Source organism: Mobula birostris, chromosome 27, assembly GCF_030028105.1.
Source record: "Mobula birostris isolate sMobBir1 chromosome 27, sMobBir1.hap1, whole genome shotgun sequence".
Taxonomy (NCBI): domain Eukaryota; kingdom Metazoa; phylum Chordata; class Chondrichthyes; order Myliobatiformes; family Myliobatidae; genus Mobula; species Mobula birostris.
This window is the reverse complement of record NC_092396.1, coordinates 25,807,525-25,821,451: the sequence shown is the minus strand read 5'-3', so window position 1 is coordinate 25,821,451 and position 13,927 is coordinate 25,807,525. Positions and strand designations below refer to the sequence as shown.

At 44.9% G+C, this 13,927-nt stretch overlaps 1 protein-coding gene across 5 annotated transcripts in view; it reads left to right on the top strand.

The window, feature by feature from the left end:
- The window catches only part of LOC140188792 (forkhead-associated domain-containing protein 1-like), a 149,224-nt gene that overhangs the window by 88,174 nt on the left and 47,123 nt on the right, over window positions 1-13,927 (top strand). The window lies entirely within an intron of this gene.

Here is a 13,927-nt window from a genome sequence, read left to right as displayed (position 1 = left end):
CCTGCAGCATCGATGATAGTCCGTTGCTCGCTCCACAGGTGCCAGCTTCGACTGCTGAGTGTTTCCAGTATCACAGGTTTTCACCCCCTCAGAAGACTCTTGGCTTTGCCTTCAGAGTGGCCAAGATGTCACTGTGTCCACCGATCTCTCTGCCGGTCTCTTCCTCCTGATCTGCTGCTGGTTCAGTCGTACTAACCATTCTGGTTTGAAGGTGGAGATAGTGGGCACATGACCTATTACTACTGTATTGTTATGACCTTGCTCAGTTAAGGCTACACAGCAGAGTGGTGCCAGGGCTGCTTGTCACGCCCTAATGTAAGCACAGATTCAGAAATGTATTATCAGAGCTGCAGGGTAAGATCCCAGATTAACTTATTTGTGGTAATATTTTGCTTTAACACAAGGAATTCTGCAGATGCTGGAAATTCAAGCAACACACATCAAAGTTGCTGATGAGCGCAGCAGGCCAGGCAGCATCTCTAGGAAGAGGTACAGTCGACGTTTCGGGCCGAGACCCTTCGTCAGGACTAACTGAAGGAAGAGCTAGTAAGAGATTTGAAAGGGGGAGGGGGAGGGGGAGATCCAAAATGATAGGAGAAGACAGGAGTGGGAGGGATGGAGCCAAGAGCTGGACAGGTGATTGGCAAAGGGGATATGAGAGGATCATGGGACAGGAGGCCCAGGGAGAACGGAAAGGGTGGGGAGGGGAAAAAACCCAGAGGATGGGCAAGGGGTATAGTCAGAGGGACAGAGGGAGAAAAAAGAGAGAGAGAGAGAAAGAATGTGTGTATATAAATAAATAACAGATGGGGTACGAGGGGGAGGTGGGGCATTAGTGGAAGTTTGAGAAGTCAATGTTCATGCCATCAGGTTGGAGGCTACCCAGACGGAATATAAGGTGTTGTTCCTCCAACCTGAGTGTGGCTTCATCTTGACAGTAGAGGAGGCCGTGGATAGTCATATCAGAATGGGAATGGGATGTGGAATTAAAATGCGTGGCCACTGGGAGATCCTGCTTTCTCTGGTGGATAGAGAATATTTTGCTTTATGTGCTCTTGACCTCTTACACCTCAGTTACTTTCCATTAGCTTGCTTTGTTCCAAGGGCATCTGTCCTCATACCTATAATTCTACATACCCTCGCGACATCTGTTGTCAAACTTCTTTGCAATCTCTCTGCTCATTAAGCAGCCAGCTACATCACCACCAAAAAGACGACGAAAGAGACTGTATTTCAGAATCAGGTTTAATATCACTGGCATATGTCGTGAAATTTGTTGTTTTCCGCCAGCAGTACATTGCAATGCATAATATTGAAAGACCATAAATTACTATAAGAAATGTATATAAAAATTAGTGCGAAAAGAAAGCAATAAAGGTAGTGGGGTAGTGTACCTGGGTTCATTGTCCTCTCAGAAATTTGATGGTGCAGGTTAAGAGCATGTTCTTAAAACAGTGAGTGTGTGTCGTCAGACTCCTGCACCTCTTCCTCTGTGGTAGCAATGAGAAGGGGGCATGTCCTGGGTGATGGGGGTCCTTAGTGATGGACGCCGTCTTTTTGAGGGTATCGCCTTTTGAAGGTGACCTCAGTGCTGGGGAAGTTAGTGCCCCTGCTGCAGCTGATTGAGTTTACCAGTTTCTGCAGCTTTTACCAATCCTACGCCGTGACCCTCCATACCAGATGAGATGCAGCCAGTGAGAATGCTCTCCACAGTACATCTGAAGAAATTTGCAATTGAATTTTAATGCCATACAAATTCTCCTCAAGCTCCCAATGAATGATATCCGCTTTCATGCCTTCTTCGTAACCGCATCAATATGTTGAGCCCAGTCTAGTTCTTCAGGGATGTTGACAGTCAGGAACTTGAAACTGCTCACCCTTTCCACTGCTGATCCCTTAATTAGGACTGCTATGTATTCCCGAGACTTCCCTTTCCCAAAGCCCACAATCAATTCCTTTGTCTTACTGATGTTGAGTGCAGCATTTTCTGTTGTGACACCACTCACCAGCTGATCTATCCCACTCCTGTACGCCGCCTCGTCATCATCTGAAATCCTGCCAACAATAGTTGTGTCATTGGCAAATTTATAGTTGAAGTTTGAGCTGGGCCTAGCCACACAGATGTGTGTGTAGGGAGAGTAGAACAGTGGGTTAAACCCACATCCTCAAGGTACGCTGATGCTGATTGGCAGAGAGAAAGAGATGTTCTTTCCAATCCACACTGACTGCGGTCTCCCGATGAGGAAGTCAAGGATGCAGTTGCAGAGGGAGATACAGAGGCCCAGGTTTTGGAGCTTGTTAGTTGGTACTGAGGGTATGATGGTGTTGAACACTGAGCTGTAATCAATAAACAACAGCCTGACATAGGTATTGCTATTGTTCAAGTGATACAAGGCCTCGTGGAGAGCCAGTGAGATTCCATCCACTGTAGACCTATTGTAGCTATAGGCAAATTACTGCAGATTCAGGTCCTAAGATGTAGATTTAAGATGTACAAGATGATAAGAGGCATAAATCAAGACTTTTTTCTCAGGGCAGGAAATGACTAGCACAAGGGGGCATGATTTTAAGGTGATTTCAGGAAAGTATAGGGGGGTGTCAGAAGTAAGTTCTTCACACAGAGAGTGGTGGATGCATGGAACACACTACCAGGGGTGCTGGTTGAGGTAGATACATTAGGGGCATTTAAAAAAAACTCTTAGAGAAGATTCGTTGTTCAATTTCTGAATTTCGTCAAGACTTTCAAACATTGCGGGGACCCATTCTGAATTATTTTCAAAAACTTTCAAAACCTTCAATTCGTTGTTTAAATTTAGATGTTGGCTATTATTAATTTTTATTATACGAGAAGGTATTTTACATTTTTTTTCTCCTTAATAAACAGCTTCAGTCTTGGTAGGGGTTAGATTTTTTTTTGTAATAAATTAGTATATTTCAGTATAACTGACTAACCTACATGAATACAGGGTAATGAGATTTTGTTATGAATAGATATAATGTAATTGGTAGTTTTTTTTACCTTTATATATACTTTCTTGTACTCTGTATTTTATGTGGAAACTAATAAAAATATTGAAAAAAAAACAAAAAAACTCTTAGCTAGGCACATGGATAATAGAAAAATAGAGGGCTATGTAGGAAAGAAGAGTTGATCTTAAAGTAGGTTAAAAGGTTGGCATATCTTCATGGTCCAAAGGATCTGTACTGTGCTGTACTGTTTTATGTTCTATCCAATGCCTTTTACATTAACATGATACTCTAAAAGCACTTCACGGCCAGCTTAAGTTCTGATTGCTGTTTGTGGGATCTCTTTGCACTCAAAGTACCTACTATCTGTGCCTCAATAGTATTGTCACTTTGTGTTAGAGGTTCCCTAATACGTTTCTGAGCCCAAGTGGGTTCTGCTGTGCTAGATGTTATCTCTCCAGGCTCGCCCTTGCTCTTTTACTTTAAGCCTCCCTCTCACATTCTGGTTCATATTTCACCCTGACGTTGGGTAAACTCTCTAATTAGTTCTCTCTGATAGAATCAGAACTGAGCAAATTGAAAAATCAGTTTGAAACTCAAGCAGGTAAACATTTTGGAAGATTGCACTGACCCCTTTGATGTGGGTGAAGGCACAGCTTTCATGCTGCTGAATGTTTTGAACATTCTCATCTGCGTTTCCTTGCCTCTTGCCTTTCTCTGTAATCTCCCAAGTCCCCCAGCAGTCCAGTAGCGCCGGGCTCCTTACATATTGGCTGTTTACACATGATAGTCTGCAAATCTCTGCGTGTCCGCTGGGTAAGTTGAAGACCGGTGTCTGCAGGCCTGAGCCTGTGTCCGTGGAGGCCTGTGCTGGGCTTAAAGGACTGTATATGTCTGGGTGGGAGGATAGAACAACACTTGTCTTTTACTCTTACTGCTTGTTGTGTACTGCCGAACAGTGAAGGTTCTGGTGAAGGGTCTCGGCCTGAAACACTGACTGTTTGCTCTTTTCCATAGATGCTGCCTGGCCTGCTGAGTTCCTCCAGCGTTCTGTGTGTGATATTGTGTCGCTGCTGGGATGGGGTTGCCCTCGGCACACTCTGGAGTGTGTTGGTTGCTAACGCCAATGACACATATCACTGTATGTTTCCATATGCACGTGACAAGTAAACTTAAAGCTTGAACCTTGAGTTGTCATCACCTTCATACGCAGATATTATGCATTCCGAAATTCCCCGAAGACCTCAGTATCACAAGACTCCCACCTCTTTCTTCACAAACGGGAAAATCTGCAGGTGCTGGAAATCCAAGCAACACACACACAAAATGCTGGAGGAACTCGGCAGGCCAGGCAGCTTCCATGGAAAAGAGTACGGTCAATGTCTCGGGCCGAAACCCTTAGGCAGGACTGGAGAAAAGAAAGGATGAGGAGTAGATTTAAAAGGTGGGGGCAAGAGAGAGAGAAACACAAGGTGATAGGTGAAATAGGCCACACTCAGGTTGGAGGAACAACACCTTGTATTCCGTCTGGATAGCCCCCAACCTGATGGCATGAACATCGATTTCTCGGATTTCCGGTAATGCCCCTCCTCCCCTTCTGCATTCCCCATCCCCCTTTCCCTCTCTCACCTTATCTCCTCGCCTGCCCATCGCCTCCCCGCACCTTTCCTTTCTTCCATGGCTCCCTGTCCTCTCCTGTCAGACTCCCCCTTCTCCAGCCTTGTATCTCTTTCACCAATCAACTTCCAAGCTCTTCACTTCATCCCTCTCCCTCCCAGTTTCACCTATCATCTTGTGTTTATCTCTTCCTCCCCCCACCCCCCACCTTTTAAATCTACTCCTCACCTTTCTTTCTCCAGTCTTGCCAAAGGGTCTCGGCACTAAACGTCAACTGTACTTTTTTTTCCCATAGATGCTGTCTGGCCTGCTGAGTAGCTGCAGCATTTTGTGTGTGTTACCTCTTTCTTCGGCCTTCTTAGTAACTAGTTTTAGTCCTCCTTGCATTGGAATTGTTCACTATATAAATACGGATTGTGTTCAGGCTCCGTGGAAATGTCCTGTGTGACTCAGCACCAGCTGCGAAGGAGGGAAGAAACTGGGGAAAGTCAGGGGATGATAAGAACAAATTCAACTTGTTTGCTCCGCTGAACAGCTCCAGCTGTTTCATCCATCATGTTGCTTGCTGAGCTGGTGGCAGGTATTCCATCACTGAAATGGAAGTGCCACCTCATGATATGTGGCGGCGCGAGGGGAAGGAAGGCCCTGCAGAGATGAGCAAATTAATAACTTTCTGCAGAAGGGCGTCTGCTCAGCAGTGGCTGGGATGGAGTTGCAGCGTCTACATGGATCGGTATTCAGCAGAATTCGGAGTGGACTGGAGGGCACAGCCCCTCCATCCTGGATTAGTGCAGACTGTGGGTTGGGAGTGTACTCCTGATAAAACTGCTCAGATGCCTTGGCTGCACTCTAAGTGGAGAGGCGGAGAAATGACCTTCGGTGCCCTGGACCCTAGTGCTATCCTGACAGAGAATTCACTGGTTCAAGGGTTTGGTAGAATCTTTAATCATACGGAAAAGGAAATTGCCTCTCTTGAACCAGATATTATCAGACAGGAAAAGGATGTTTTTTTCTCCTTTGCAGTTAGATTTTAGCCTTGTGGTTTAAGATTCACGCTGTACGGTTCTGCTCGTTATTTCATCCTCCTCGCTTTTAGTGGCGTTCCTCCCTCCTTGCTTCCGCCTTTTGTAAACCATTTCATGATCTCCCTAAATGCAAGACTTCTCTCTCTTCCTCCCTTTTCAATTCGTAATCCATAGTATAAAAGCGTTGGCAAATCAAGCTTCACAAAGGCCAGGAGAGCTGCTGTTTGAGCAGATAATGGTCCCTGGAGCATGTGAGACGTGCTGAGAGTGCGTTATTACCCGTGGTGCTGCTGCAAGTACTCTGTAACAGCATTAGTAAGCTCTACGCCGAGAAAAAGCTTACAGCTCCACTGACCCTGCATGTTGCAGTGAAATCATTGGCCTCTGAGTATCAGAAACTAGTTTCAATCAGATCCTGTAATGATCTACACTTATAAGTTAATTTTTGAAGTTTGCTTCTTTCTCTCTTCCATTGCTCCCTGGGGTTCAGTTCCACTTTCACCCTTCACTAACTCATCCAAACGCTGGCTACCTGTCTATCCACTGTATCATATTCTCTTTAAGCAGTACAGCCCACTGGATGTGTGGTTCAGTGAATTTCTGTGTGAATGGCATTGAGCACAAGAGCCAGGAAATCACGTTGAAGCTACATTACACTCCGGTTAGGCCGCATCCAGCGTCTTTCGTGCAATTCTGGCTGCCCCTATTATGGAAAGAATGTGCGAGCTTTGGAAAGGCCACAGGAAGAGGTTCGCCAGGCTGCTGCCTGGATTAGAGGTATGAACTGTGAGGAAAGGCTGGACAAGCTTGGGTTGTTCTCTCTGGCTGAGGGGAGATCTGATAGAAGTTTACAAGCTTGTGAAAGGTATAGATGGGATAGACAGGATCGTTCTCCCAAGGTCAGTCAGTCAGTGGATGCCGTCCCGAATCCAGGGTTGGTGACTATGCACCTCCATCTTCTTCGATCTTGCAACAGCACCGAGTACAGCCTCTCCTAGAGTTTGTTCTCGCTCGCCGCCTTGGCACCGCCTGCCGCCGCCCCCGCCGAACTCGAACTCGAGCCCGAGGCGGTGTCGGCCTCCAGCCACGGCCGTTTCTTCGAGCTCGGCCCTTCCTTAGGTGGAGGCCTTGGGCAGGTCCAGGCATACGATGCAGCGCCTAAGTTCATCATGTCGCTTCTAACTAGGTGCATAGCATACAATTCGTAGATACGTGGGGAGGCTTTAATCTCTTCCACGGAAGATGGCCGTTGGCTCACAAGGAACTCACCCGCCCTTTGTCAGGTCTTGTTTTTCATCTCCCAGGGTAGGAATGTCAAATACCGGAGGGCATCCGTTTAAGGTGAGAGGCAGAAAGTTGAAAGGGAATTTGCAGAGAAAGTTCTTTACGCGGAGTGTGGTGAGCGCCTGGAACGGGCTGTCAGGGGCAGTGGTGGAAGCTGGTATGACAGTGGGGTTTAAGGGGTACATGAACACTCAGGGGATGGAGGGTGTAGCTGTAGATCACGTGCAGGATCTAGTTGTGTCTAGCATCCTGTCTGGCACAAACATTGTAGGCCTAGGGGCAGTTCTATCTTCTAGGAGTGTTGGCCAGCTATCTGAATTGAAATATATCCTTATTTTCATGTGTACTATGTGTTGGCGCATGGCCAAGTGGTTAAGGCGTTCGTCTAGTGATCTAAAGGTCACTAGTTCGAGCCTTGGCTGAGGCAGCATGTTGTGTGTGGTTGTTGAGCAAGGCACTTAACCACACATTGCTCTGCAACGACACCGGTGCCAAGCTGTATGGGTCCTAATGCCCTTCCCTTGGACAACATCAGTGGCGTGGAGAGGGGAGACTTGCAGCATGGGCAACTGCTGGTCTTCCACAGAACCTTGCCCAGGCCTGCGCCCTGGAAACCTTCTAAGGCGCAAATCCATGGTCTCATGAGGATGCCTATAAACTTGTGTATATAAGCATAGGTTTCTACGTCACAGGAAGAGACCTGTTCAGCCTATCATCTCTGTGCTGGTGTTTATGCTAGCCACAATCCTTTTCAAAAGGCTTCTTTTCTACCAACCTTGTTAGAGGTACCTGGAAAGCCCTTTTGCTCTGAGCTTACCCTGCAATTTGTTTAAACTTCGTTAAGGCTTGCTTTTCTCACAAGTTCCAGCAAAACTGTCCCAGAGGCAGCGTCACTGAAATGTCCAGTATCTACTGAATTGTACCTTTAAATGACTGAGGTTGGCTGAGCCAGCACAGAGCAAGGATTGAAACCAAGACACACAGCTGTACCAGACGGGCCAGGCAGAATCTGTAGAGAGTGAAGCAGCGACAACATTTCATGTCGACAACCTCTCCTCACAACGGGGCAAGTTGACCAGCTATGGACCTGAAATCAGGTCTCCAGTGATGCTGCCAGGGCTGCTGACAATTTCCATCATCTTTCAAGTCAGGTTTTAGAACCTGCAGTATTTTGCTTCAGCTGAATTTCATCTCATCACACACCTCTATTGCAGGCGATATTATATTTACATTTTAAAGTTCATTCATTGTTGTGGTATTGATTCTATTTTCTTAATTTCAACTGTGACTTATCAAACTCAGTGGCTTTTCATTTTGGCCAACTGCTGAGGAGCGTGAGTCATTCCACTGAACTCCTGTCACCTGATAGTTTTATTTCCCACCAACATCTCGTCCCGTTCTTTTCCATTCTCCTGCTGATAGTTCTCAATCCCTTCCTTAAAGGCATCTCCTCTGCTAGTGTTAACCATCCCATGAGGCCATGAGTGCCACATTCTATTAGAAGAGGTGTATGCATAATAAAATGAGTATTCCCTGAAATCCTGAGGGAATCATGGAAAACTCCAGACTCTCTGTCCTGAATTCCCCATCGTTCTCCTTTGGCTTGCTGCACTCCCTGAATAAAAATCTCACCCCACCCTTCCCACTGTGTCCTACAGATATCACTACTAATTCCAATTCCAACTGGTAGTGGACTTTGGAAGTGATATTATCTTAACAGGTAATGAGTTTATCAACACAAACTTTTATTTATTTAGGCATTTTTATTTGGTGGTACCGCGCAGAATAGGCCCTTACGGTCCTTCAAGCCGTGTTGCCTAGCAACCCCTGATTTAACCCCAGCTTAATCACAGGACAATTTGCAATGACCATTTAACCTTCTAACTGGTACATCTTTGGACTGTGGGAGGAAACCAGAGCACCCGGAGGAAACCCACGCAATCACGGGGCGAACGTACAAACTCCTTACAGACTGTGACAGGAATTGAGCCCGGGTCGTCTGTACTGTACAGCATTGTGCTAACCACTACGCCACTGTGCTGTCCCTTTTTACACAGCTGGTTCTCCACTTACTGCTGTGCATGCAACAGCTTCCTTTAAAGTTCTGGTGTCGTGATTAAGCACCGGAAAGTAATATTCATTTCATTACTTTTAAAGAAATGATGAACTTGATCACTGCAGCAGCAGGGACAGGAAGTCATGTTCATTGTTCACATATAAATTGTGTCCATCTTATTGGCTTTCCATAGTATCTTGAGCAGTTCCTAAAGAAACGTTGTGTGGGTATTCGTGGTGAATGCTGCAATTAATCTTTTCTGGCCCAGGCAGCTCCATTTCTGTGAGTTGACAGAAATTAGTTTGAGGCAGTGAGTTATAACAGATCTCCTGGCACTGTTGGAGACAAAAAGGTTTTGTATTGTCTTTAGTGAGTCATGCTTTGCCTGCATGATATAGCCAAGTGCTTCGGTTTGTTGCTTAGGAATTGGAACATATAACAAGCTATTTTGTGAGCCACCCGATTCAATTTCAATAAAAGAATGAAAATGGAAGATTGAGGTCCTTAAGGTTTACACCAAGTCTGTAATTTTCCCTTTCAGAGCCTCATGCTGATGCACAGAAGAGCATATGGGTACATGTGATGCTGCCTGTCCGTGTGTACTTATTCAACACACACAAAGTGCTGGGGAAACTCAGCAGGCCAGGCAGCATCTATGGAAAAGAGTACAGTCGACGTTTCAGGCGGAGACGCTTCACCAGTCCCGCCACCAACTGTACTCTTTTCCATAGATGCAGCCTGGCCTGCTGAGTTCCTCCAGCGTTTTGTGTGTGTTGCTTGGATTTCCAGCGCCTGCAGATTTTCTGTTGTTTGTTTGTATTTATTTATTTATTTATTTAGTTTGCGATACTGTGTGGAGTAGGCCCTTTTGGCCCTTCAAGCCGCACTATCCCTGCAACCCCGGACAACCCTGATTTTAACCCAAACCTAATCCAGGGACAATTTAATGGCCCATTAACCAACCCAGTACATCTTTGGACCATGGGAGGGAACTGGAGCATCTGGGGAAATGCCACGCATTCCATGGGGAGGACATAGATGACTGTCAGCAATAAACTCCTATCTCCGACGCCCGAGCTATCATAACATCGCGCTAACCACTACACTACCATGGCGCCGTACTGGGTCAGAAAAAACCGCTACTTGTGTAACGCTCTACTGATTGCCAGTTCTAAGATTTTTTATCCATGCGCACACGGCCAGCATCCACAATGCATCTGAGACCTGCTCTGCATTCCTTAAGGGGACCTTCTGGAAATGCACCACAGGCAGGTCCTCAGCTGGAGAAGCTATTTTAAAACTGTATGGCTTTAATTTAGATTTAAATTTCAATTCTCTTAACCTTGTAACTTTAATTAGCAGTGTTAAAAAAATGATAGCTTTAGTCTCCCAGGTAATTATGAGAGCCATATGCAATCAGATCAATAGTCCAATCTCCCAGCTAGAACTAGTTAACTGAAGTCAAGTCAGGGCACCATCAATGTGACTCTCGAAGTCTGTGCTGAGTCCCCAGTGCCGAGGTAAGGATATCTTCTGGAGCTAACGAGGAATAAAGTGAGGATGTAGAGATGTGGTCAGTAATGTAGATATGACAAAGAGATCCTGCTGAAAGAATATGAGCAACCTTAACAAGCAATCCACAGGAGAGATATTCAACTAGTTTTCTTTAAATTAGCATAGAGTTAATAAGATCAGACAATTAAGTGTGAGACTGGAAGTCTGTGTGGCAGGGGGAGGATTTCAATTTATGGAACACCAGTACAGGCGAAACAGGAGCCATCATCATTCGGTTCTGGCTTCGGTTGAATTGGGCTGTCCTACACCTAACACATGGTAGTGGCGTGGGGAGTGGTGAGGAACAATTTAAGTTGATAAGAAAACTCAGAGTGATGGTGCAGTGTAACCAAATGGGTGGCAATATCCAGACTCTGTCAGGCAGCTACAGGGTTTACAAACATCAAAACTTTCGTCCAATCAGAATCAGAGCAGGGAAGAGTGACAGAAAAAATCAGAATCAGGTTTATTCTCACCGACATGTGTTGTGGAATTTGTTAGCTTAGCAGCAGCAGTTCAATGCAATACGTTATATAGAAGAGAAAAAATATATAAATAAATAAATCTATTATTGTATACGTATAATGAATAGATTAAAAATCATGCAAAAACGGAAATAATATATATATTAAAAAAGTGAGGTAGTGTTCACGGGATCAATGTCCATTTAGGAATCGGATGGCAGAGGGGTAGAAGCTGTTCCTGAATCACTGAGTGTGTGCCTTCAGGCTTCTGTACCTCCTACCTGATGGTAACAGTGAGGAAAAGGCATGCCCTGGGTGCTGAAGGTCCTTAATAGGGGACGCTGCCTTCCTGAGACACCGGTCCTTGAAGATGTCCGGGGTACTTTGTAGGCTAGTACCCAAGATGGAGCTGACTAAATTTGCAACACCTTGCAGCTTCTTTCGGTCCTATGTAGTACCACCCCCCTCCCATACCAGACAGAACTGAAGGCTCTTCATCTGAATGCAGATATCAATCATATCGAGACAGGCGAATTAACCAAACCAATAGAATAAGTTGGTATGATCTGAAAAGCATTACAAAGACATAATTGCAAATTGGCCAAGATTAGGATTTGAATATTCCAGGATATTTAATCCAGAAGAAATGTGCACAATAGAAGAAGAGCAGGAGAGCCCTGGTGGTAAAGAATGAGATAAAGGCATTAAAGAAGAAGGATCTTGGCTCCTAAAATCACTTTGGATGGAGCTAAGAAAGAGCAAAGAGCAGAACACCTTGGTGGGAGGTTGCATATATTCCCCAAGCAGTAATGTAAGGCACTGCATAAATCAGGTAAGTAAACAATGGAATGAAAGACTTGCAATAATTACGGGCAACTTTTATCTGCATATAGACTGCACAAAGCAAGCTAGCAGGAATGCTGGATGAATCAAGCTAGCACAGTGGTGGATGAATTTCTTGAAAGTATTTTCAAGAACAGGCTATTTTAAGTCTAGCATTGAGTAATGAGAAAGGGTTTTTTAGATTATGAGGACATGCAGTCCTCTTTTATTGTCATTTAGTAATGCATGCATTAAGAAATGATACAATGTTCCTCCAGAATGATATCACAGAAACACAAGACAAAACAAGACTAAAAAAACTGACAAAAACCACATAATTATAACATATAGTTACAACAGTGCAAAGCAATACCATAATTTGATGAAGAACAGACCATGGGAACGGTAAAAAGAAGTCTCAAAGTCTCTCGAAAGTCCCATCATCCCACGCAGACGGTAGAAGGAAGAGAAACTCTTTTCCTGCCATGAACCTCCAGTGCCACAAACTTGCCGATGCAGCACCCTGGAAGCACCCGACCACAGCTGACTCTTGAGTCCGTCCAAAAACTTCGAGCCTCCGACCAGCCCTCCGACACCGAGCACCATCTCTGATGAGCGCTTTGACCCCGGCCCCAGCCACGGGCAATAGGCAAAGCCGAGGATTTGGGGCCTTCCCCTCTAGAGATTCTCAATCGTACAGTAGCAACGGCAGCGAAGCAGGCATTTCAGAGGTTTCTCCAGATGTTCCTCCTCGCTTCTCACATCTGTCTCCATCAAATCAGGATTGTGCAAGGTACCCATTTAACAGATACGATATCATTTCGGAGCGGCCGCGCATGCTGTGTCACGCCGCCATCTTCTCCTCCCCACCAAGTTAGTAGATGATGTGGTAGTTACGAGGGTTTTGGGTAGTGGATCGCAAGGGAGACGTAGAGTTATATTTCCCTCAGACCCAGGTATCATCATCTTAAAATAAAGAGTCAGGCCTTCAGGTCAGAGATGAGGAGAAATGTCTTCACCCAGAGGGCAGTGAATCTTTGCAACTTAATATCCTAGGTAACTGTAGAAGTGCAGTGTTGTTGTAAATTCAACGCTTTTTCAGGTCTTGAAGGAATCACAGATGATGGATTGGTGGATGAAACTGGTGTCGGGGTTAAAGGATGAGCTTTGACCTTTGTGAATGGTGAAACAGGCCTGAATGGCCTACTCCTGTTTCTATGATGTTCTCAATTGTCTCATTCATAATTAGCCACCTTGTCTCCACACGTCCATCCTAGACCTCAGTCTAGCAACTGACTGTAGCCATTATTGATCTCTGACACTTTCCCTAGCCCATCAACTCACCTATGTCTTCCATAGCCTGCCTAGGACTTACTTGATTCCCTTCACTTGCTGCTCTACTGCAGACCAGAGGATGGAAAGTCCATTGATCGTGCAAGGCCATTTGGCCTTTGACCTTACCTGTGAGTGAGTTTCCCGGCCAGTGAAAGGATTGCTGATCTGCCATGAGCATTACAACTGGCCACCTCCCTTTAAAGTTGCAAAGAATGGAGTTTACAGTTGCTTCTACAAGTTACGTTGTGCTAGTTTCAAGTTGTTTTCCCAGTAGAAGGTGGAAGTTCTGTATCTGCAAAACAGTTACAATGATCTGACCTGCTCCTCTCTGCACCACAATCATATATTAACCATTCAACCTTTTGCACAAATTACCCTCAAATGTGAAATAAATCAAAGGTGAAGGGTCAAGAAAAAGTTAAACAAAAATCAAAAAAAACTTTAGATCTGGAAATCTGAAAGGAAAATAAAAATTCTTAAGAACAAATAGATCAGGCAGCATCATCAGAGTTTCTCTTCCTTCTACCGTCTGCGTGAGATGATGGGACTTTTGAAAGACTTTGAGACTTTTTTTTACCGTGCCCATGGACTGTTCTTTATCAAATTACGATATTGCTTTGCACTGTTGTAACTATATGTTATAATTATGTGGTTTTGGTCAGTTTTTTTTGTCCTTGTTTGTCTTGTGTTTCTGTGATATCATTCTGGGGGAACATTGTATCATTTCTTAATGCATGCATTACTAAATGACAATAAAAGAGGACTGCATGTCCTCATAATCTAATCTAATCTCTGCAAATATG